General features: G+C 33.5%; 1 protein-coding gene across 2 annotated transcripts in view; it reads left to right on the top strand.

Annotated features, from left to right (window-relative positions):
- Positions 1-27,027, top strand: part of LOC111027516 (brain tumor protein) — a 65,799-nt gene that overhangs the window by 5,091 nt on the left and 33,681 nt on the right. Inside the window, exon 1 of one of the 2 annotated variants that reach the window (XM_022305914.1) lies at positions 16,830-17,447. The exons of the other annotated variant lie outside the window; for it this stretch is intronic. The gene's annotated coding sequence lies outside the window, so the exon portion shown is untranslated. Of the gene's footprint in view, positions 1-16,829; positions 17,448-27,027 lie in introns of those variants that run through there. 2 annotated transcript variants of the gene reach the window in all.

Genomic DNA, 27,027 nt, shown 5'->3' with positions numbered 1-27,027 from the left:
AAAACTATTTTAGCCTTAAATCGTAAGATGATGTCAGCTCACGGTTTGTTTTCTCTCTTTTGCCCACTCATGACATACACAAAACGAATTTACACAGAATAATTTGTTTTTATGTTTTTGAGTAGTCTAAGAGTAAAATCACCTATCGCAAAAACGATGGATGATAATATTTTTGAGAGTATGACAAATTGATTTGTCTAAACACTGTCTCAAAACAATTTAAACATCATTTAAATTAACAAATTATATTTTTTATTTTGAAATTCGAATACAAAATCAAATAATAATAAAACAAACCCGATATGTAATACCCTCAAAAATATTATCCTCTACAATTGTACTCTAAGATTACTCTAAAATCATAAAAAAACGATTTTAGGTGAAAGCGTTTTATCTATTCTGCGCTAGGGTCTGAGAGAGAAAACAAACATTGGGCCGACATCCTCCTACTTATGTATGAATTATTATGATTGCTGACAGTTTAAAGTATTTTGTATTTTTTTTTTTTGCTATTTTACTAATTATGTAGATCTGTATTTGCTGCAGTTAAGCTTTTTAGATAGTAATTTGTTCAATATAGATATACTAGTAATAATAACATAATCATTTATCATACCAATCGGTTATCGTATGGTCTATGAATATACAAGAGAATATAATATAGAGGTCATATTATAGTGCTACACTAGTCGCCTAAAATATAAGTTTCGGTCTAACGGTCATGGTAAGTTTGTTGCCGCGGAGTATCGAAGTATCGTTTGGGGACGCAACTAGTGTGGCAGAAAAGTATTTGAGTAGGCGCCTGCACACCGCGGGACGTGAATAATTAACGGTGGTACCATTGTTTTGACCATACAATAACTGCGCAGACCACATATTTTATCTCGTGATGGTCTTGTACGCACTTACACGCCCATATAGTCAGGTGTGATGATGGCAATTTCGCTGGGACGCACGACTTTCATACGGATTATACGATTCGGGACGCGAGTGGCATATGCCCCTATGGGTACACATACATGCAGTGTGCACCAGTCCGCCGCCGCCGCCGCCGCCGTAATTGAACACAAAGTGTGTGCGCGTGTGTGGGACGATGGCGCGCGCGTATACACGGCACAAAGAGAGACGACCTTGGCGGCAGCAGTGGTCTTGTTTACGCGGCCGTTGCACATCTCGCGTGCGTTTTATTATCGTACATACATAATAATATACACAATAAATGTATACAAATACGCGTAATGTTACCGCGAGACGTGCACACATGGCGTCCTTTTTGTATTTATTTATTTATTTTTTTTTTTTTTCAAACTTGCCGCTGGTCATCCAACTCTGGTACCGACGTCGCCGCCGCCGCCGCCGCCGGTCGTCTATGCGCGGCGGCGCGGTGCAAATGTCCAGGAGACTGCAGCGGGCGGGCGGGCGGGCGGCGATCGGGCGATGGCGTGGGGTCAACTCGCACGCCGCCGCGGAGACGAAGGAGATGAAGGAGTATATTATAGCGTGCATAGTAGTTGCAGAAGTAGTAGAAGTAGTAGTAGTAATAGTAGTAGTAGTAGTAGTAGTAGAAGAAGAAGAAGAAGAAGAAGAAAATAACATAAACTCGCGAGCGCGGCGGCGGCGTTGACCGGGTTTTGTCGTGCGGCGGCGGAGGTGGGTGACCTTGTTGCCTTGCGCGATCGCGCTCACTCGCTCACACACAGCACCTTCAGCCGCCGCTGTATAATAATTGGATTGGCTGCTCACGATAAATCAACCCGAGCTCTCTCACGGTCGTGACGGTGAGATCTCATTATAATACACTCACACTCACACACACACACACACACACACACACACACACACACACACGCACACACGCACACACGCACATATCTACATAAAGTCTTTGACTCGGCAGACAATGCACCTCGGTGGCGGCAGTTTTCCGAACGTAAACACGAGGGAACTTTTTCCGTGGAACGACTCCTCCGCGATTATTATTACGAATTAGGGGAGGGTATATTGTGGGGCGACATCGGGGAGACCTATAGTCTCTCTCGACAGGCGGACTTAGAGCCAATGTGACACTATAATATTGTGTCCGCGAAAAGGTTTTGTCAATCCAACGTCCCGTGTGCACTGTATGACTAGTTGTTTTCACCAAAACGTTTAGGGGAATAAACTATATTATACTGCCGTATAATTATGTGAGTTCACGGTGTTCTGGTGGATTCGAGTCGCTGCTATAGTTTATTTGTTTTTAATGTATATTGCGATTGGTCCATCACAATATCTGGTTTGATTTGAAAATAAGCTAATGCACAACGAGAAAAGATTTAGCAGTTACGGAAGTGACTCGTTTACGTTTAAGCTATCACTTGTCTGATAAAATAAAGTTGTTCGCAATTTGCCTCCATACGCCACTAAAATACAATTTAATAGTGTTTCTTTTTCCATTAGTAGTAGTACACTAGCGCTTATTTTCATACATGTATACAATATAGTATTATTGATGTATTATTTAAATTTGAATTATTTACTATGTTTATGGTTTGAGGTTACATAATAGCTGGTGACTAACATATTACTCATATAAACCATATACCTATATTTTAATACATTATACAGGTAATGAGTTAAGTCAATTTGTAATGATATAAAAGTTGAAACATTTTTTTTACCTACATGTATTTTTATATTAATTATTGTTAGTAATATGATGTGTTTGTATAATAATCTACATAAAAAATTAATATTTACTGCCTTATAATTCTCAATCATATTATAGTGTTAAAATAAATTTCTTGTTACTTGAAATGTTTATTCTTGGTTTCCTCAAAAACTCATTGACATAACCCTTATTACAGATAGACTCGCGATATGGTATGGAAAAAACAGTATTTTGCTATACCCTTTTCGTAAAATGTACGTCTTGTACAATATTTATTTATATTTACACTTGTACACATATATAGGTTCCTCCCAGGCCCCTGTGTCACAACTAGGATTTTATAGCCAAAGGACGGCAGACATTTTAACGCTCAAATAATACGTAATCTACCCAGTCACCCCAAAATAAAACTAAGACGGTAAGCACGCAGAGCTTATTTTATACTTGAATTCAGCTACTAGATTTATCGCATTTTATGTAAGGGGTTCCTTCTCTTGGCAGGGCGTCGTTTTTCAGTTCACCCACTTTCTCCGCCCGACCATCACCAATTATACTCGTGTGAGAGAACTATTACATAATAATATTGAGTGCTACCATTTTGAATGGAACATTGGGTTAAAATGTAAACATTCATTCAAAAAAATATAATAAAAATAACGCAGTTTGGACGAACACACATTTTTTCCCGTTGCAGACGTTTACCATTCATATTAATTAGTGCCCCCCCCCCCGCCTTCACCTATCAAAAAAACTTCTGAATTAGATATAGGTCGCATACGTTGTCGGTTAATTTGTTCTTCTTCTATGTCTAATATAATAATATACATAACTATTATAATATAGTATAATTAAACCTGTTTACGCGTATCAATCCGGAGCAGTGTTAAAATGATGTCAATTAATAACTATGCATTTATTTTGTATAAATTCCGATTATTGATGATTATGTCCTTTTGGTTTTTCGTACCTATAGTATAATAATGTCTTCCGTAGACAGTAATAATTTAAGTTTTTGAGAAGGAGGCCTAAAAAATAATCAATAATAGTAAATAAGTAACAAATAATCTATACCTCCTTTGATTAAATACAAAAGACGAATAATATTTTTAACTTAACGACATTTTAGTTAAACTGACCTAACTAAAGAAAATTTAAAAAAAAAACCTCAACATAATTCACATTATAAAATAACCAACAAAATAAATTATATAAGTTTCGAAAACACGATTGTATCTAAATTCTAATTTGATCTATATTTATATTATTATACATTTAAATATCTTAAATTTGTTTGAAATATTTGCTCATAACATATGATAATTATTGTATTATATAAATATATATAGTATATATTATAACAACTTTAACTTGCTCCTCTCTGCTTTTTTCGGTGAACATATTATTTGCATACTTTTTTTGTCCTATATTTGTATAAACATACAACATTATTTCATATGAATATCCAGAATATTGATTATTTTTAAATATCTATATTTGAATAAATATTTTCATTTTAGTTTTGAATAGTTATTTTTTATGAAATTTCAAAATTAAATTGTTCAGTTTATAAACTCGTACAATATTATGTAGATCAATTTATAATCATCAGTTGTTTGAATTTTTCGAGAAAGAAAATAAAGCAAGTTTCTTTATTTGTAAAAAGAAAATTCAACCAAATCCATCGATACACCTGTTATCTAATATATACAATAAATGATAGAGTTTGAAGGGAAAAGGTAACATTTCTAAAGGTCCAATTGGTATGCTAGATGCGTCGTGGATAAAAATTCAATCAAAATCCGTTCGGTGCCACAGTCGTGTACGTACATATATAATATAAGAAATATACAGCTTTTCAACAAAATGTTTTGATCCTTTAAGCAGTAGGATAAATAGAAAAAATGAATTCCTCTTTAAATAACTTCCTCTCTCCGTGTGATTTAACATAAATATATCTTATAGTTTCATAACAGAAATTTATTCAATGTTTACTTTTAAAATTGACTCGCATATATTATATTATACTATAAACGGGTATATAATATTCTCATCAATTATTCCGTACCTACATAATAAGACACAAAATTATAATTAATATATAATATCGTTTCCGCCGCATAATAAATTGTATTCTAATGATGCATTTATATTATACAAAATATATATACCAATGAAAGCACACCCTGATTATTATAAGCAAGAGAAAGATTGTTTTAAAATAAATTGCGTGTATTGAGTCAAGTGCTACATTCATTTAATTACACCATCATAATATAACAAACATCGATTGTTGATTGTTTATTTAAAATATGATGATTAATGAGTCATATTATCAACTACTTGTAAAATAATGGATAACTAGAGATACTCGATTCATAGCACGTAAAGTATAAAGTATTATTGACACCTTATAAAACAATTTCATAGTGAGTAAAACAAATTTATGCTAGGTATGGTATAGGTACTATAAAAAGGTATATTTAGTTATGCACATTACACTTATATACATATATGGATATGTTCAGATATTCTATATTTATATTTTACTTACCTACCAAGTACCAAGGTAATATAATCGTAATAATGAATTATTGTATTTATAGTATTCAATATCAATAGTTTTTTAATCTGACACAGGTTTGGATCTCTATTAAGACAAGCATATATAGCATAGTATGTACAGTATAGTAATTATATAAATCTGTTTGAGAAATAAAAATATTTATGGTGAGTTTATATTTTATATTATCGGTCTGAATATTTTGAATTTAATAACAAAAATTAACTACAGATTTTTATTTTTAAATAAGTGCAATAGAATTAAATTATAATTACAAATGATAAGCTGTTAACTTGAAAAAAAATTGAAAAACAAGTTTGTTATTCTATAATATATTATTATATAAATTGTATTGAAAGTGTATAAAATTCGTTTAATCGATTACATACTTCCACGATCCAAACTGAACCTGGTAAGATTCTCAACCACATAAATTTCGGTATTATTATATGATTTTAGAAAGTACAAATTTCAATTTTGATATACTTCGACAAATTTTTAAATATTTATATAAATATTGAAGTATTGAATAAAAAAAATTTAGAAAACGAATCCAATGAATTGAAAACGGATACACATAATTTGACCTTGTTGTATACAAAAATAAAGTAATTTGAATGATGTAACGCTTTTAATTTCTATATGTCGAAAAACACTGGTCATTTTATGTCATTGACTCAACGCTGCACATTAAAAAGTAAATTCAAAATTAACTGAAATTTAAAAGTAAAATACTAAAATATTGAATAGCTGACACAACTTAAGTCCAACTGTAATTAAATCGTATACCTATAATATTTACTCAGTTTAACTAACCAGACTGTATGCATAATAAGCTTTCAACCGGGTCCAACGTCCATTAATTCTATCCATAAATATTGAAAATAGTAAATACCATAAATCCAACTAAACTAATATACATGGTAGGTACTTAAATTAATTAATTTGTGAATTGTACAATGAACTAAAATTACACACTTTTTCATTACGTAATAATATATTCTTGTATCCCGCTCACTAATGTCTGAAGAATTATAGAATAATAATAAAACAATTATTTTAAAAGCATATATTGATATATTGATGGTTAAAAAACAATACTAGGAATTTTTATACAGATACACAAGTAGGTAAACACCGATTGCAGAATATCATCTAAAATATAATTTAGTTATTGACCATCATTAGTTTGTTACATATTGCTAGGAATTATTATTTTAACTAACAATAATATTATTAGATGTCTCGGCCACAAATTAAATAATATCTTCTCAGATGTGTATATATAGACCGTATTATAGTGTGTATTCGACCGTTGTCATAAAATCACTCAATTTTATTCTGTTCGGTTTTTTTATAAACGTTTACCGAGATGTTTTGAAGGCCATGTTCTCATTGGCCTCTACTACGTGTAGTTTAAATTTGAGGTTTTAAAACTATTTTGACCTTAGAACCAATACCGAAAGAATTAAAACCAACATAATGTCATGAAAATATAGGATAATACAATATATTGTGTACATAACGTATTTATATTCGTAGCTAATTTTTTATTTGAGAGTTAAAATATCTGTGAAATAAATCTAGGCATTAGGTGTCTATATGCAAAGATATAGTTGGATATATTATTAAACTATATTTTTTAAGATTGTTATGATACATTTCAATATATATACATAAAACCTCAAATCCTTTATACAGTTTCTTCAAATCCAAACATTAACCTTGCTAGTTGTTTTCTCAAAATACCTTGATTGTTTTAAATCAATTAATCTTCCTGTGTCTTACCTTCAAAAATATGATTCTTATAAATGAGAACAATTAGTAAAAAAAAAAACAAATTTCGGCTCAGTGATTTTTGTATTAGACACTACAGTTTCACTTCACTCGACTTTGGTGGAAATTTCACGGAATTTACCATTTTTCTCTATGAGCGAGCGTGTAATTGGTATATTTTTTTATTTGCTTTAAAAGTGTGGATTGAATCAATTTAAAAGATACATTAAAATAAGATAACAATTGTATACATTTTTATTGTAAATAACTTTTTTTTTTATTTAATGATTAAAAAAAATCAACATTTACAATTTTAATGAATTTGACTATAAAATTTATAATAATTATTTCTAAAACACTTGTGCAAATCGTAAAGAACTTTTTATACACAAAAGAGTCGGTTTTAGTTAAAACAATCCACTTAAAAACTAAAACTACATCAAATTATACGATGAAAAAATAATAAGTAGACAAATTAAGTTCAAATTTAAATTTAAATATTTTTAAGCCCAAGCGTAAATATTATGAACCAAGACTGCAGATTAATGCATATTAATTACTAGTCCATTTGGTTTATTTGTATAAATTAAAAACATTTTTTAATTTAAATTTAAGTTCCGTGAATTTAATAGTATAGGTGTATCGGTAGTTGGAATGTGTTTTAAGGTTTTGATTTTCGGTGAAAACAACTCGCAAAGTCCTGTATTTCGCGGAAATGTAGATAACGTAACTTTGGCTTTATGTAACAACGTAATGTAGGTAGTATTTGATCCAAGTGCCGTACCACGCGAATAACGATAGACAAACGGTAGACGGGGGAAGGCGGATATTGACTTGACAGACTGATATTGAAAAAAAATAATTAAATATAGTTTCGGTCGTATGGTACCCGACGTACTGAGGTGGTGGTACATTTTATTTAGTCGATACAGTAACCTCGACACGAACCACGCTTTGAGACAAAATATGTTTTCTGCAATTTTAGAAATATTACTATTATAAAAATAAACATCTCGAAGGAGGGGTGAAATAATGAATTTATAATACGTCCTTGTTTTTGGCGCGAACGGAACTGAATATAGTATGAAGTATGAACTATGAATATCGTGTAGTATTTTGCAGTATACGCACAGCTATTACGGGAGGAAAAAACTCGTATGCGAAAATTAAGTCGCCCGGAGGGGTCCTTGTACTCATTCAAGGTTCGAAGACCGTGGCGCTGTTAGATCCAAGACTAATTTGATTTGTTCAATGTCAATGTTAAATCAATTCTGTCAATAGTAACTATTCCAAGTTCGGCAACAATTTTTTGAATTTTACCAACCATTATATTTTGTATCCGATAGCCCATGATATTATAATCTGCATAATAATTAGACCATAAAATAATATTATAAGATATAATACACAAGCGTATAGGTGAGCTATGATGCGTATAATATAATATATATAGATCGAAACACCGCCGTTATTACCTATACATTGTTGTTGTTGTTGTTGTTGTTGTTGTTGTTGTTGTTGTTGTTATCGTCGTCGTCGCGGTTTACGTTTTAAACTTTTGACTGATACACCTCGGAGTACGATTGGGGAGAGGTAAATGAAAGACAATATCAAACCCGTCTATATAATACATAATATTATTATACATTGTTTACTGAAGTACGAGATTGCTTTCTGTCTCGTCGAAAATAAATTGCGCACGCGCTCTCCCGGCATCCAAAACGGGTGACAATTAATTTCAGAACGACTATGGCATATAACGCTGTCGTAATATAATACAATTATTGATTGTATTTATGATACAATATATAATTTATTAAAGCTAAGACGATTATAAGTACATCGAATTTGTATTTGCTTAAAAAAAAAAAAGGAAATATTAATAATATACTCCAGCGTGATTTTACTAACATCGCCTCTCATTGTACTTAGCGGTACAACAGACGTCATGCACATACATTTTTTTGGGTGACCGTCCACCGAAGTATCTACCTACCTATGTATAACATACGTGTACGGGATTAGGATGTAATGGTTACAATGGTTAGTCGGCTAAAATCAACAATAATCACGGTCGTCCGGACGTCCGGCATATTATGATTATTGTATCGATCGAAAAGTAAAGCCTCAAAAAAAAAAATTACTTTGATATTAATTTACATGTTTATTATATATTGATAAATTAACGATGACCTCTGCAGCATGTGACTGATCGCACGATCTCAACATGCCCGCCGCCGAGATGTCTGGAAAAAGATGGTGAAACTCGAATTGTTAATATATATCATTATTATTATTTTAGGTGTATCTGTTAAAGTATAAATCGCACGTCACGAAGGTTACGTGCCGCGCGAGCTATACACGCATAATACCTACGACCTACCGATTAATTATTATTTCGCAGATCGCTCCATCCATTGTCATTAATTTAAATCGATTTTTAATTCGCGATTTACGCTGTCGAATATCGATATCAATTATTGCCCGAGCTTTTATATTATATTCATTGCGCGTTGATAAACTCGTTCAGTCGCGCACATCAAAATAAAAATAAATAATACTATATTATAATAAAATAAGTAAGCCGTAAGGAAATTATTGCACAAAATATGAATGCGGTTCATCGACTCGTGTTCGACTGCACACAATCGGATGTGCACACTCTGAACGATATTCGTTTTTAATCATTTGGTGTTCGAAATCGATTTATTTCACATTTCCTCTGAATAACGACGACGACATTCGTTCGGGTTAAAATGTTTTGCAAATTTTTCAAGATAATAATATCAGAATAACGTTATGATTTATGATATAATTTCAACTATAATACTTTGAAGACATACATATTATTATCGAAATCATCCATACGTATTCTTCTCCGCCAACGTTAAAATTGTTTAACTATAATTGCAGCAAAACGTCCGACAAAAAAGGTTCAAGACCGCGGCGATAAGAATATTATCTTTATATTTCATTAGATTCGTCTACAATTTACGATCCAACCTACTCCGAGTACTTGTATTGTTAATTTTCGAACGATCATTTTGACGAAAAAAAACTTTTATTATTCACATATAACCCAATAGGCAATAACAAAGCATAAAAAAACAAATAATAATTAATAACACGTGTACCGTATTCATCGTCCATCGCCGCGAACTTTTTCCGCTATGCGGACAGTATATAATAACAACAGCTGTCGACAAGAAAAATACCACGACTGCGAACTTTCCGTCCATACAGTTTTAAAATAAACAATAATAAATGTAATTTCCGTGTGCGCGAAAAGTACCTAGGTGCACACGCGTTGGCGGTCGACAAATATAATAATATCATTTGTACTATTATTTTATACCATCAATTTTTGTATATTTACATAATATGTGATGGCGCGCTCCTCGTTTGACAGGTGGTGGAAAACGCGAGTACGTAATGTATAATAATGATGATAGTATTAATATAATGTCCCCGGTGGGTCGCATTGGAGGCCTAATGGAATTGAACGTGCATACGCGACGGGTTTAAAATGTATAGTCGTTTTTATTATTATTTTATTTTTTCGTTCCATCGTTTTTTTTTTCTTTCGGAAATACGTGTCCGGCGCACGGTCGATTTGGTGCGGTCGCTGAGCGTTCGAAGTTCGATTTCACCGCCCGCCGAACGTGACAGTTTTCTGTAAACACCGCACGCGGTCGTAACAACTGCACGATGTATGGCGTGTAAACTCTTTACACACATACACAATTATAATTGCATACTAGACTTTATTATTAAGTAGTATTATAATATCGAAGAATGTGTTGAACTTTAATATTCTAGAGAACGCTATATTTTGATCTTCCCTTAAATATCTGCAGCTCTAAAGGAACTCTTTTGTGTGTTAATTGCATATGGGTTCGGGTACAATATCTGTTTTTGTCCGTTATCGGTTGTGACGAAAAATTAAAAAAAAAAATACAAGACCGTCGAGACCTCGACGAATTTCCCTCCCCGATAATAATTAAACATCGTTTGTGCGGCCACGTGATACCATAATAATAATAATAATAATAAATAATAATATATTGTAACATTATAGTCTGATCTGGTTGAAACCCGCTACGATTATCTCGATTTCTGATTTTACGGGTTTTCTATATGAAATTAACTCGATCGTCCTACGGTTAACCTTGGAAAAAATAACGCACGAAATCGGATGTTCACACGCGTCAGCGCATGATTATTACATTATAATATATATTATATACAAATATAATACATTAATACTAGATAGTTTAATATATTATATTAACCAAGTGGTGTATATATGTAGACAATACGATCAATTTTTTTATATATATTTTTTTTTAAAGAATTATAATTACATAATAACAACTATCGCACTATTAGGATCGAGTAGATTCCTCTCATCAGTTACTCGTTGATTTTTTTTTTTCGAAACGCGAGAATAATATTTTTACTCGTAGAAGTGCCACGGGTAAACAAAATTACCGGCACGAAAATATAGCATGCATTATTTTATTATATAGCTCTGCTGTATGCTCGAAATACGAGTGTGTTTATCTCTGACGACGGTAATTTGTCAATAGCCCACTATCAGAAATTGAAAACAAATGACCCAACATTTAGATAAAGTAACGTTGTACACACCACTATTGCCTTTGCAGTGTACTTGTTCTGTTCAATTTCCCGACCACTAACAAGGTAATTTATTAGTCATTTAATCGGGTATTCTGAATTATAATCTCGAAATACATCGAGGAGACGGTCTAAACTCGCCTGTACCTACCTACATCAAAACTGCTATGCGAATCTAAAATTTTTCTCATTTTTCGATAACGATCATTACGCTAGTGTACTACGTTTAAGACTATATGTAGACAATATTATTTATTTGATTGTACGCCTCCATTATACACAGGTATTATGTTTAAATACCATTTCGAAAACATTCAGATGCATATAATAAATATTAAATAATTGTATTCGTAAACTTAGTTAATGAAGTATTAACGAGCCTCGAGCACATCGTCAATATCAACATAGACATTTTCATTAGTCATTTGTCGCTGCTAATGATTTTTAGTGACCACCTGCAGCTGTATTTTTTACTCAATAAACAACATTTAATACGAGCCTAATGACTAATGAGAAGGTTATTATCATAATATATACATTATATACAAGCACAATTTATTTATCCAGTACAGGTTGTTGTAAGGATAATTATATTTCTATAATACCATCTACCATGTTTATTCTAAAATGAAAAAATTAATACAATGTTTTAGTTAGTATACCTAACTCCATTCTAACAGCTACTTGTACAATATTACAATAGTCTACTATACTATTATGTTATTCACGTATAGAAGACTGCTGTAGTATATTATAATTTATTTATAAAGGATTATTAATAATGTATAATCCCTGAAATTAGATTTCCAGAGCAGTTCAAGTGTATAAATTATTTAGTAATACTAGATATGGTACAGGGACACTAAAATGTTACACATACACCTACGCAGGTATTATGATGCTGGTGTCTGGTAATGAGAATAATACCGTATTCTGTAAGCGAACAAAAAATACTAGGTATATAATAATCATTTTAATACATTCTAATATAATCACAATCATTACTATAATAGGCGGGTATTATAAAATATAACACTGAACTCAGATCAGGCTGTATAAGAAAAACTATACAATAAAACACGGCATAGAAATAAATCGATACTATACAGCCGATGCGTACGAGCACCTTCGTCAAGCTGTGTAATAATATGATATGGCCAACAGGCTGAATAGGAGTACAGTGGGATTAAAATTCATAATTCGTTAAGGTCATTACTAATATACAGACATACTTAGAGGGCGATGGAACTTTGGCCACCCAAAAATTATTTATGCTTTCTAAAAAAAAAACTGGTTTTTATTTTCTGTTTCTTATAACTAGAGTAAAATGAAAAAAAAAAATTTAATCCAAGAATAAATTAAAAACGTTATGGCTCATGTGAACGATGGTGATATTTGAGTTGAATGAAATTGTAAGTAAATTGGTTTTTTGTAACTTATTTGTTATTATTAAGATTGTTCCTCAAACATTTTAAATAAACGATTATAGCAAGGGCGTCGTCTTCTAATTTTTTTTCCATGACTTGAGTAACCAATCAAGGCTTTTAATTATTATATTTTTGCTACTATTAACTGTCTTGTTCTCAGAGTTAATTTATTTTGATACCTTTATAGATTTAAGATTATTGAAAGTACAGTAGACAGTAGTCAGTACCTAAAAATACGTTTGGGTTTTCTACATTGATTATAATATAAGACCTAAAAGTCTAAAATTGTCATTTCACCAGTTTAGCTTTAGTGCTATGAATAAAAATAACAAAACTAGATCAAGTCATACAATAGTGAAAATTACCACTATTTATAATGTCAATCAATAAATATTATTACATTATTCAAATCAATTAATAAGAGTAGTATTTTCAAATTATGTATAATCAATATTATTATTATATGAAGCAAATTTAGAAATGTACTATGTGTATAATATTATATTATTCTAAAGGCTAAAATCATTCAGTAATTCAGAAAATAGTAAAATTAATTAAGTTTTAATTATAAATCATTCTCTACGCTCATACACATTACACATAATATAATATATATAATTTATTTTACAATAATTATGTACAATTTATACATAAAATGGATTAAATGAATTAAAATATTTTAAGCGTAAATTCAAGTATAGTTAGTTAAATACTACTCTTCTGTCAATTAAAAATTAATGGAATATTCAAATTAAACATGAATATTTCAATGATTAATTTTTAATATTCAAAAGCGTAAACTACCTCATTTATCATATAGTACCTATCCATAACAAGTTAATATATTTAGTTGGTGTATAAGGTGTAATGAGTAATGAGTAATTACTGCAGTAATGAATAATTATGAAATTGGTCTGCAGGAAGCATTTTGTTTGTCTTGTATCGAGCAAAAATAGATGGCTTACAGGAACAAAAAGTAGGAATCTTTTGTTTTTGTATATTAAACATCTTTGACATTATTTGAGTAAAATGATTTTTAATTTCAATTAAAGGTATACAACGAATACTTAATTTTGAATACTTGTTCCACAACATATTTTCAGTGGTTAGTTTATTTATTTTGCATTCAAAAACAATCCCTTTGTCTCCTCTGTTTGATTATGCTGACCGATTATTTTTATCGTATACTTACCTACTAAACTGTCATATTTTTGGTGTACCTATATTTGAAACACGATTTTTACAACTTTTTTAAATACCTACATTATTGAATTATAAATTATATTATCATGTATTATGTTCAATTATCATTGTCGACAATGTAAATCGAGAAAAAATTGAGTTAAAAGCCCTGTTTTGGCCTTATAGATTTTAAAAATAATAAATATTTAGGTCATGAATGTCGTTTATTTGATAAACAATTCGCCGCATAATAATATTATATAAGGCCATCACTATGTTTTCGCCTGCTGACAGGGAAACCATGACCCATCACAGGTGGTTTAAGGAATATCGAGGGCTTATTTTCATTTAAAAAATGTATGAAAAAAAATAACATTAATATTTCAGAGTATAGGTTGAATAGAAAAATGGTAGGTATATGGTAAATACTATAAAAACGATATTTTTTCCTTTTGAAATATAACCGACTGCAGACAACTGTAAAATTTGAAAGATCGATTGCAATATACTTCATTAAATAAAACTATTACTATTATTGTCTCTTGCGTGTCATCGAATATATTACGTGTCCGCTGTATAAGTACGTCTTAAGTATATGCGATATAAACGATGTGCATACATACATCAGTATTCACTTAAATAGCTAAATAATCGTTAGAAGTACCATTTCGTTCTTTGTTTAGTCACTTGTTGATTGTATTGTGAGAACACCTCAATTATTAATGTATTTTTATTCGTGTGCAATATAATATATATATGTACGGCGATGTGACTATGTGAGACTATCTATATGTATATGATGTATACGTGCCTATATAATAGCCTCGCATAACAATATTCAAGATATAAACAATTTATACGGCAATTTAGGCCCTGGTTTGCGCTGCCATTAGTTTTCTATTCACAACTTCAACACGTTTCAATAAATCTACCACGCTGCGACGGTGAGGGATTATATAGTGATTAATCGAGAAGCTACAGAAGTTGAAAAAAAATATTATGCTCGCACTATTGTAGCTCTTCAGCTGTCATAGCTCGGAGCTAAACGATGCGGTTATTGATAACCCGGAGCACGTACATAATACACTATTTAAACGCACACACATTGTCAAATCGAATTCAATAACCATAAGTATATATTATGCGACATTTATAAATTGTTGTACAATTTCAAACGAGCGGTGTCGGTAACAAATCGCTGGTGTGCATTGCAAGCTGCAGCTATATATAACAGACAATATTATGATATAAGAATTTCGTCCGTTCTGGGCAAACAGTATAAGCACAAAATATATAATAGTATTATATTATATAAACTATTATGCTATACATATACATTGTAGTATACATTCAGAGCACCAACATGCTCCAAATGATTGTCGCCACACATCCAACCCGCGTTTAAATCCCTAAACCGACAAACAACAGTTGCCACTTTTTATTGCGTGTAAACATAATATGACAGTGTGTTTTATTTTTCTACAACCGTCGAGACCTATTAATTATTATATATAGGCGTAGCCACGTAGGTATATTAAAATATAATGTATAATGTATATGTATAATATATAATATACAAACATTATGTGTGCGTAGCGCGTGCAGAAGATTTATCGTAACCAAAAAATGTCTTAACTATAAAATCCGAAAAACAACCTCATTATTGTAATTTGTATAGCCGCAGTACACATGTTGCGCGCATGTATCTATATTAAACGTATTTACATACGTATGATATTCTATGTAAATAAAATGCGCGACTACAACGGGCAAAATCGTATACGCAACTTCATGGGGAAAATCGCCTAAACGTCGGACGACGATCGTGCAACACTGTTATACCGGGGTCGGACCGGAACAACGTGCGGTATATAGCTTGGATGGCGGAAGTACATCAAACACGAAAGTATATCTCTTCCGCCGGCGACCCCGTAGTCTGCGTGCATACAGCATATCCGTGATATAATCATGTGTATAAAATAGGAGGAGTGATATAGTTAGTCTATCCGTCGGGCGTAGGGAAAATAACGAAGAGAAATAAAATACAAATATGCGAAAAAAAGTGTAAAGCACGGTGATAACCGTTGGCGGTCGGGTGTGTGCGAGTGACGAGGGAGAGACGGCGGCGATAAGGGGGATGGTTTCGCGTATCGACCGCGCGCGCACCCCTAACCAGTCTAGATGCGGCGGTGTTCCCCCGGCGCGACGCCCTGCCGCGCTACCGCCACCGCCGCCGCGTGTCCCTGTCAATCGCGCGCGCGATCGTTCCACCCCACCGCCGCCGCAACCACCGCCACCGCCGCCACCCTCGCCCAAAGCACCCTTTAGGGGAGAGCGCCGCCGCCACCGCTGCACAGGGGTGGGTGGCCGGCCACCGTACCGTGGCCGGCTGGTGTGACGGTGGCGGTGGCAACGGGAGGGATCCTCAAAATCGGGTATAATATTTTTCCCGCCCCGCGGCGTTACAGGGGTGGGCGGGCGAGCGTTCGGACGGGCGAGCGGGGAACGCGTGGATGGACTCTTCCCCTCCGAGAAATGAAAAAGGGGTGGCAGAGGCGGCGGCGGCGGCAGGGACCCCGTCGGATAAAACAACGCCGCCGGCAAGCAGTTGTCGTGTGCGCTCACGCCGATTTAGTCGTTCCCAACGCGAGAGACCGAGCGCGCGTCCGAAAGTTGCACACACAACGTTCGTCCAATAAATAAATATTGTGATTATCGTATAAGTGCGCACAGACTTTGTTCAGACAAAAAACTTCACAACAACAACCGTACAGTAGTCGTCGCGAGTGCATTAATTCCGACTAGTACGTAGATACAAAAACGAATTATTCCGCGGTACTTATATATATTATAAAACGTTATTATTTTTTAATTTTTAATAAATTATTTTTTCAACCGATTCTAGTCCCTTGTGATCCCCGTACGAATTAACACTATAGTATAATACTTTTATTGTTGTTGCTGTTGTTATTGTTGTTGTAAACAAAAGAGTTTTTTTTTGTCGACCGGTATCCGTTTTAACGTAATCGTCAAGAAGATATTGTTGGAATACCGTGGTCACGACAAGCGCATTTTTAAATAATATCCGTTTCGCGGCAGCGCTCGCGTGCGTGTTCCATCAGCAGTCTCACACCACGGCAGCGGTGATACGGATAACACTGTTGTTTTCCAGTCGATTTCTCAGCGTCACTCCGTTTCCTTTTGATGAGTCAAGGTGAGTGAAGAAAACACAACAATAATAATAACCATAATCATAATAATAATAACAACACCTGTTCGACGTCGTACACGGTGGGGGAGTCGTGTGTGTATATTACAGTCGCTGCTGCTGCTGCTACGCGCTCGCCGGCCGGCCGGTCGCAGCCGTCGTCCCCCGCTCCCCGCGCGTCACGACTCCTCCGCCTCCACCGCTGCCGCGACGCATTCTTCAAAGCAGCGTTCTCCTCCGGACTTGAAACAAAAGAACGGATAGGGACCGAGTGTCAACGACCCACGGTCCTCGGACGTAATTTTTATTTATTTTTTTCTACGATCCGAGTTTTTATCTGCTTATATTATATTATATTATGTGAGTGTGTGCACACAGACATATGTATAATATGCGATATTGTCGCTCCGCATACGCGTATTACGCGTGTGGTATCCGCCGGGATTTATTATCAGACCGGAATTAATAAATTGTTATTAATTAATCATAAGGTCATTTTAATGACATCGTATACGAAATATAGATTCAAAAATTACAACTGCAGTATAATATATTATTATGATATGCGTATAATGTATTTCTGTACCATACTACCAGGCCGCGGGGTTCAGTTCGAATGATTATACAAGTGGTTGCCCGAAACCTGCATTCTATAATGTTACATATTAATATGCAATACGCCAATACATACTGTTATATAATTATACGCCCCGTAAACGTGATTGTACGATTTTAAGTTCAAAACGTATAAGCTTCGACATAAGTCTGTTTATTGTTATTTTCCTTTTAAAGCGGCAAATGTTGTTTGATGTAAACATTGTAAACTAAAAATTCCAATCAAGTATCAATATAATGATGTCAAAGTGCAATTTAATTATTATTTTCGACGAACTAATTCCATAAAATGTTGTACAACCACAAACGATTAAACACAATATTTTTTAATGATGATTTTTTTTATTAGATGTTTTAATGTTCACTATTATTTTATTACGACACGAGACATAATATTTTTCAACTAACGTATATTGTAGTTTGTGACGTTAGAAAAAAATTGTGTGGACTTCAAATGTCTACCTATTAGACTATGTTGTTTCATGACAATTATTATGCTTAAAAAATCTTTGTGGCCTGACGCCCATACACCATTTAATCTTTAAAAAATATGTTAAAACAAAAAACACAAATGTTTAATGTGAAAAATAATTTTCTAAATGTAATATTTTAGTCGAAATTTTGAATTCCTTGTTTGTTCACTATATGGCAATGCCAAAATCCGTATTAAAAATGTGTATAAAACACACTAATTAAATTAATAATATGTATAATTAAATATAGTACCGTGTGCTTGCCATTTAAGCCAAAAGTAAACAACAATACAGAAATTAATATTATAAATTATAAAAGTTTTTGTTCTATGGATCAATTAATATTTAATATGTGTTGCTTAAACAACATAAAAATAATTTTTTATCAAACAATTTTCAGATAATATATATTTAATTATATATGTATAATGTACTTTCAAATAATGATTTCATTATCGATATAGACTTATTAGTTATTTTATATTATATAGACGATTATGATATTTTTTGTCAGGTTTAAGTACCACATTTTTACTGCAGCGCAGAAATGCAACATACTAATAATATGCAATTTATGGTTCGATGTCGTATAAATAATAATAATATTAAAATGTGTACCACATCGTAGCATGCTATACTCTCGACCCGGCGTCAACCTTTAGGTCTCGACGGTGAACAGTATTCGTTCGTATTTTTTAATGATTTGCAGTTTTCGTGATGATTCATACACCGCCGCCGTCCGTATAGGAAAGTTTTATAAAGTTACAACTTGTGTACACTCATAATAATATCGTACTAATATATTATAATCGCGTGACTCCGCGGTCGAGCCGGCTACACCATCACTCCCGTCTAAATATATACGATTATGCACGCAGTATGTACAGGATACAGTGCGTATAGTATATTAGTATAATATTATACAGCGTGCCCCAATTAGCGACAAACACAATAATAATAAAATACACGACAGGTCAAAATGCTCTGCGTGCTGTTTAAATACAATACAAATTATACAATAATAATAATATAATCGGACCGAAATCCCGCGGAACATGGCTTTACGATATTATCATGACCCGAGTGTGAGTTGGTATATGATATTATTGAGTTATTATACCTATATATTATAATACCATTGGTTATAAGACGTACTATATAGTATTTATAATCAATGATAATACTAATTTATTAAAATATAGCGCATATTATTGACAGCGTCCCACGAATGCGACGGCGGTATTATACTATATATATATATATAGGTGTCCCGAGACGAATCGACCAGTCGTGCTCTCGGAACACCGCCGACGGACACGTTCAAGTACAATACACGAGCTGTAATAATAAAATAATAATATAATATAGCTTTGTGATTTATTACCGACGATATAATATGTTTTAATAATTATTATTATCGCTATTATTATTTTTATTATTATTATTATGTGTCTGACGTCCGTCATTGTTTCACAGCGCTCGTTCGTCACTCGGTGGGAACAGCGAAAAAAAATAAACAAACAGTCCGTTTCGCGTTTTGTTCGGGTTTTTTTTTGTCGTCTTATACCTATTACCTGTACGGAAAACGGAATGGAGAAAAAAACGACGTCTCAGACACCGAGATACGTCCCGGATGACGTACGACATTAAACGGCAATAATATGACGACGACGGTCTTGTTGATAGTCCCTCGTTTTTTATACTCCCGTTGATCGATTGCAGTCGGTCGATCTCGCCTCGTGGCATTTTTTATACCTTAGCAGGGTACTTACATATTATCTGTACTGATCCCTATTTTCATGTGTCGCGATCGCCATATAAGCCATGGGTGGGTGGATGCCAGGTAGTGGTCAGTTGTTATCTACCTAGAACCTGACACACATTGGACATTCACTTTATGTTAATAGTTCTACGATCTAAAGATTAGTAATAAACTAATATAACAGATCATATTATATCTTAAATCATTATATTTGAATCGATGTGAGTGGCGGCTTTCCTGTGTGAAAGCTTCAGCAACACGCCAATACATAAACAATTTGAAGGGTAGTTGAATGTTGGATGATTAATAATTATTTTTTATACAATGACTCATTATACTATTATAGTGCATCATAATTTTTAAAAAAAGTTCACTTTACCTATGAGTCATTTGAAATTAAATTAGTAAATTATTAACCATATAATAGTTAACCTATATTAACGTTTAGTGCAAGAACGACACAACTTAAGTAGAAAACATACATTTTATGTATATGCTGAATAAATTATTGAGATAAAAATATAAAATTTTTTTAAGCGATTTCATTCAAAAGTTAAATCCAAAAAGGTCTCTGGAGGATAACGTGTATAGTGTGTGGTAGTCGTCTACATCGATGAGTTATTAATAATATTGACTTCGGCGCCACTGTGGTTGCATCATAGACCTATTAAGGCCGGTTGTCAACATATGATAACATTGATAATACAATTTATCATAGAATATATAATATTGTTTTTTCATGAATTCCAACTCGGTCTCTTTTGCTCAAAATCCACTTATGATTTCTCTCTCTATGCGCGGTCCATAGTTAATAGGTCTATCGATTATGGTTGCATTATAACTACTTAGCACTTCGCGGTGTGTGGGTATTTGGCGCATATGCGATTTTATCTGAATCAATTGGCTCACTCTGTACAGAGGGCGCAGAAATCGCTTACGCTTTCCGCCACCGTTTTTGTTTATCTCGAGGGCCGAACGATTTGTCTCTCGCAAACAATGGAGAAAAAGTTCACCAGCCTCATTAGGCGTTCATCACTGCCGGACGGACGGACAAAAGACAGAAGAGCTTGGTAAACCCACATTGTTGCGAGTGTGTTATGTGTGCAGAAGCGGAGCACATGGGACAATTGCCGTCGGATCGGTCTGAGTGCGTATAAAATAAAAATAAAAAATAAAAGCGCGCAAAGTTTTCCGTCAAAATTTATGGTTACCACCCCCCCACCCAACCACCCTTGAAAGTTGTAGTGGTCGAGTTGATTTTTTTTTTATTATTCATCCGAACGGAAACTTAGCGGATTTATAGTCTCGTCAACCAATCGGCGTTCGATTTTTTTAAAACGACGGCATATATATTTAATATTATAATATATTATGTAGTGACTACGGCGTGATAGCAACCCGGGAAAAAAAAACTAAGCGATACGGAAATACATTTAACGAGACGTTCTGGGATTCTTTTTATTCGAAACATCACGACAACTCCCCAGACTATTTCCTTACAGTTACGCGTATGTGTACTTGTACGTCCAAATCAAATATTGCTCTAAAGCCGCATGCGTCCCTTTGAAACCGAACGCCATAGGATCCGTGTCAATAGAAAGAACCGCAACAGAAAAAAAAACATATCGGAAAGCGAAATTGTTTACACACTACGTAATAACAATATTGTATGTTGTTGCACGTAAACGGATAAAAAAAACGGTGGCGATAAACAACATATAATAAATAAATGAAACGGTAAATCATAGATCTCTATTACATTACACAGTGCCTACCTGAAACGTACTTGTTTTTTTTCCTATTTCATATCACCATCATAAAAGTTGATCCAGAAGGTCTTGATTCGTGTACATATTATGATATGCCGTACGTGGTCATCAGTGGATCAGTAGAAATAATTAAAATAGTTTATTCGAAAAAGATATTACTGGCGAGCGAATCGAACGGTGTTCGAAAAATGCTAACATCGTTTTTTCCAATAATGTATATCCTTATGTATACAGTATTTCCATATTGTAATATTATTGTTTTTAAACATTATACTATTTTGAGCTTACATAATTTCGAAATGTGTGAATAGTACGTCGACACGCAAGATGGATAATATTTTATCTGTCTTTAATTGAACCATATTAACCCAAATCTGGATTTTTAGGTTTTTTTATTTATAATTTACAGCGTATTATAATAATATCCAGTTTTACAATATTTTAAATTGTGAACGATTCATTCAACGCGAAGTTCAACTGGAAAAAGTTTTTTTTAAATATTTGAGATTATCCTAGGTGGTAAGGGAACATTCCGTTTCATTTGCATGATACCTTGTAAATTCTGAGAAAAAAATACTTGTGTATAGTTTTAATTTTCTATTATTATTGTAATTTTAATCTCGAGACCTACCTTTACAGATGTTTTAATATCATTTATCAATAAAATAACAATTTAAATTAACATATTCGAGCATATTTTGTGATCATGAATTATTTTTGCATAAGAAAATATATTTTTCTCATTTTTAAGAGAATACTATGTGAATATTTTGTATTTTTTTTTTCAGAGAATATTAGCAATGTAATATTTCAGCGTTTTTCAAACCTAAAATTCCTGGCCATAATTTTATAAAAAAAATTTATACATTACGATATTTTCGTTGATATTATGTTTAACAAAATATTCGAATTAATTAATACATTTTACGTTTATGAGTTTTCAACAGAAATTCACTTGGATGTGTTTTCGCTTGCTTATTCGTCGAAACCGCTGTACCTAGTATGTTATTATTTTGCGACAAACCGTATGCGGCAGTTGGAGTTATAATTACGACGGCGAAATCTCATATTATATATTATGCTCGATTCCCCGTATTCACACACTGATTACGGTATAATATAGGTATAGCAGTAATAATATGCTAATGGCACTAAGTCGATATTGGAATCATTTGTAAATCGGAGAAACGTTCATTAAACCCAGCAAATGAAACCGTTTTATCGTGGGCTCTCGTCATGAACCCTATATAGTCGAACTTGTGGTTTCGTGTTTGATGTATTTTAATAATCACATATAATTATTATACTCGCGTAATCGCTCTGCGTTTAAAAATTATTACCGTTCCGTATAATAATTTTCGGGATTTCGATTTCGGGTTACCTGTTGTGCGTATAGTCTCCAAAAATATTACCTATGTATTATTAACGTCGGACGGCAGTAACACGCATAACATCATAATAATAATAATAATAATGATAAATAATATCCGTGAAAGGGGTTGTTGTTCATACAAACCCATAATAAAAGGCGTTCCACGAGATTTGTGCAAACATCAACGGCGCGTCGTCGTCGCCTTTGTTGGTATTATATTTCGTTTACTCGTGCTATGTTTCAATTATTATAATATTATTATTCACTAACGATAAGAGCACAAAAACCACTGTTAACCTACCAGCAAACCACGTCCCGGTTCGAATAGGTTATATAATATATTATTATGCGCGGGCGTTCGGATGCGGTTACCGGTGTGGGACACGAGTATGATTGTCGGAGGAGGTCTTGGCATATTTTTCCAATGAAAATAATACCACGTTGACAATAGGGATGGACCACACAGGTTCTCCGAATCGTGTGGTTCGGCCGATTTCTGGGATATAGGCATATAACGATAGAATAATATTATTCAAAACGCACAAAAGTAAAGATATCGTTCTCTTCGATTCACGAGAATCTCCATCGCTCTTCTGCACAGTTTTGCGAAACTATTCATCCACCGTAGCTGTATAATAATAAAATTAGCAATAATAATAAGTCACAAGACTCACAACACACAATACTAAACTACGTCTAATAATATTGAATATTGTCGGAATCGAGAATAATTATCGATACTTGATATTAAAGTCTTCGGAATTATATAATATGTTCGGATATTATTATAATTAATCATCAAACCGTAAGAATCGGTATATTCGGTATACAAGGAATATTGATACCGCGAATATTATTTTATATTTATATCCCTCCAATACTCTAACCAGAGCGGTTCATTTGCAAGGCTGTTCATTCCACCACGGCTGATGTTTAAATTTGTTATTGAATATTTGATTGACGCCTTTTTTAACACAAATCGTAACATTTTGATATTTGATGTTCTTTTTTATTGGTAAAGGTGATACTAAGAGTATTTTTAAATTTAAATGTTTCTATTAGGTAGCTAGATAAAAATATATTTATTGTAAATTGTAAATAAAAGAATCGCCTTTTTAATTGAATTGTCTTCTGAAGTTTCAAGGAAAAAAGTGTTGCTTGTCTTTTAACTATTTACATTATGTATGTTTCTACTCGCCGTCACTCTTATTAAGAAAGAAACAATCAATTATTCAATTATAATATCGGTTAATGTTGTATAACATTTTTTCAATTTAAAAAGAGTACTTACCAATTTTGAGAGCGGCTCTTATGGTTATTGGCCAATGGTTAATCGTTTTGTATTTAACACAAAATTCTGAAATGACATTACTGCCTTTAAAATATATATAGTAACATAATATTAAAATTGCACGAAGTACACAAAATCAACAATATATTGTAGCAGTAAATCGCATCGCGTGCAACAGTATTGTTGTCAAGCCCCAAATGTACACAAATCCGAGCGATGACTTACCCATCTGTCCGTTGATCGATCGACGTCACGTATGTATCCGAGGACATGTATTCTCTGGCTATGGATTGGTGTGAGTTAGGTATATAATACTATTATTATAATTATTATTATTCACAGGCCAGACCGAGTCTATATGCACGGTATTTTGTGTGCGTTAACGTGCATTCGAATTACGTCATTTCGCCAGAATTCGGCTTGGCAGCGGTCCATCGTGACGATTTTTTGTTTTTTTTTCGGGCTCGGCGCGGTTAACTACGCTATTTCGGAGAAAAAAAATAATAAATAATATTTACCGGCACGGCTGGAATCGTTTCCGGGATGAGAGATTTCCGGCCATCTATTCGCGGCAGCCCTAAATAATACGAAAGCAAAATATCATTATTGTTTTTATTGGCATCGATTCTCTTACAACCATCGCGACAAACTAAAGAATTATACTGGTTGCAGTGAAGTTCCTTTGTCTAGTCCGGCCGCCGTCTTGAATTAAAACGCGCTAGTGTGGAGCAGAATATAATTCAGAATTAAGTCTCCTGTAATATTGACTTGATTTATAAAAAAATTATGTTGCGGAGTCATCTACCCCACCCCAAATGCTGAACAATTAAGTTATCAACATATCGTGTAGGTATTATATACAATATAATATGTACTCATTTCTGTAATAATTTGTTTACAATAGGTACCTACAAACTATTATTTAGATCAATTTATTATATCATTTGCATTCAATATTTCTATTTAAAAATCATTTAATTAAATGGAGTAGCTGACAAAAAACGCACTTATAGTTTTTAAGGCATCAGTGAAGGTAAAATATATCACAGTCAAATTATTCTCTTACCAAATATTCTAACCAAAAAACAACATTTTTAATATTTTTTTTTTTTCAATGATTTTTATTGTGTTTAATTTCAAAATTGAAAAAAAATGACTGTATGATAAACTTTATGGAGACTAAAATTGAGAGAACCTTACATAGTTTTACAGGGTTCAAGTCCCCCCCCCCCAAGCCTCCCCATTTGATATATATGCAAAATGATGTGTGTGTGCGGGCGCGAGAACTCGTGAAATAATAATAATATAGTCGCCTATAAGATCTGGTGCGTGGCTTAGTATGACCTAAGACAAGATATTTTTAGAACACTCCCAGACGCCGGCCACTTAAAAATAAAACCGATAATTCACCTTTGACACGCTACTCCGTGTTATAATATAACCTTGGCAGTCGACACTTCAGCAGTTAGCAAAATATCATTAGCCCGCAAGGCCGTGGATATTTATTTTGGGGTCCAAACATGTATTTATTTTTAATAATTATACTTTTTTGTCAATAATGAATTTAAGTTTTGACACTTGTTTAAAATATGACATGCAATATGTATTATTCTTTTAATAAATGTTGAAGACATTTTTGGTAGCTAGGATCCCATGAACCCCTCTTCCCATTGCAGGTAGGAACAACAAACGTTTTTCGGCAATCTCTTTGCTTGTCCTACACGAGTAGATTTTCCACTGCATTAACGCGTTTCGAAACGAGAAACTTGTATAACAATGAAATCCGTCGGCGGTGGCACTCGAGATGGTACAGCCACTATCGCGGTGGTATTGATGTATATTATATAGGTATGTCGTTTATCCGCGTGTGTGGTATAAGGTCTACGGTATCGGGTGTATAAAATATATTGAGGTACACGTTTATCATATAGTCGCAGGTAGACGACGACGCTGCAGCGTGTTGTTTCACTTCTCACTCCCATGCGCACGAATGGCCCGTGATTCGCCGATAGTGAGAGAGAGACCGAGTGAGCAAGTGAGAAAAAAACAGGGTACATAAATTAACCAGGACGAGCTCGCAGACATTGTACATGGGTAATATGTGCGCATGCCACTGCGGCAGTTTAAGCGTAGACGCCGTTGTGCAATCAGGTCGAAAAATCCTATTGAATCAAGGTCGGTGAAGGGGTGGACGAAACGCCTTCATGAGAAAGTAAAGATTTCGGTTGCCATGCATTGTCGTCGGTCTCTGAGGTCGAACGAAATCGAGAAAAAAAAATGTTCACCTCATCGTTCCTGGTCGAC

The sequence above is a fragment of the Myzus persicae genome, unplaced genomic scaffold (assembly GCF_001856785.1).
Source record: "Myzus persicae strain clone G006 unplaced genomic scaffold, MPER_G0061.0, whole genome shotgun sequence".
NCBI classification, from domain to species: Eukaryota; Metazoa; Arthropoda; class Insecta; order Hemiptera; family Aphididae; genus Myzus; species Myzus persicae.
The sequence above is the reverse complement of the archived record's forward strand: the minus strand, read 5'-3'. Positions and strand labels throughout refer to the sequence as shown.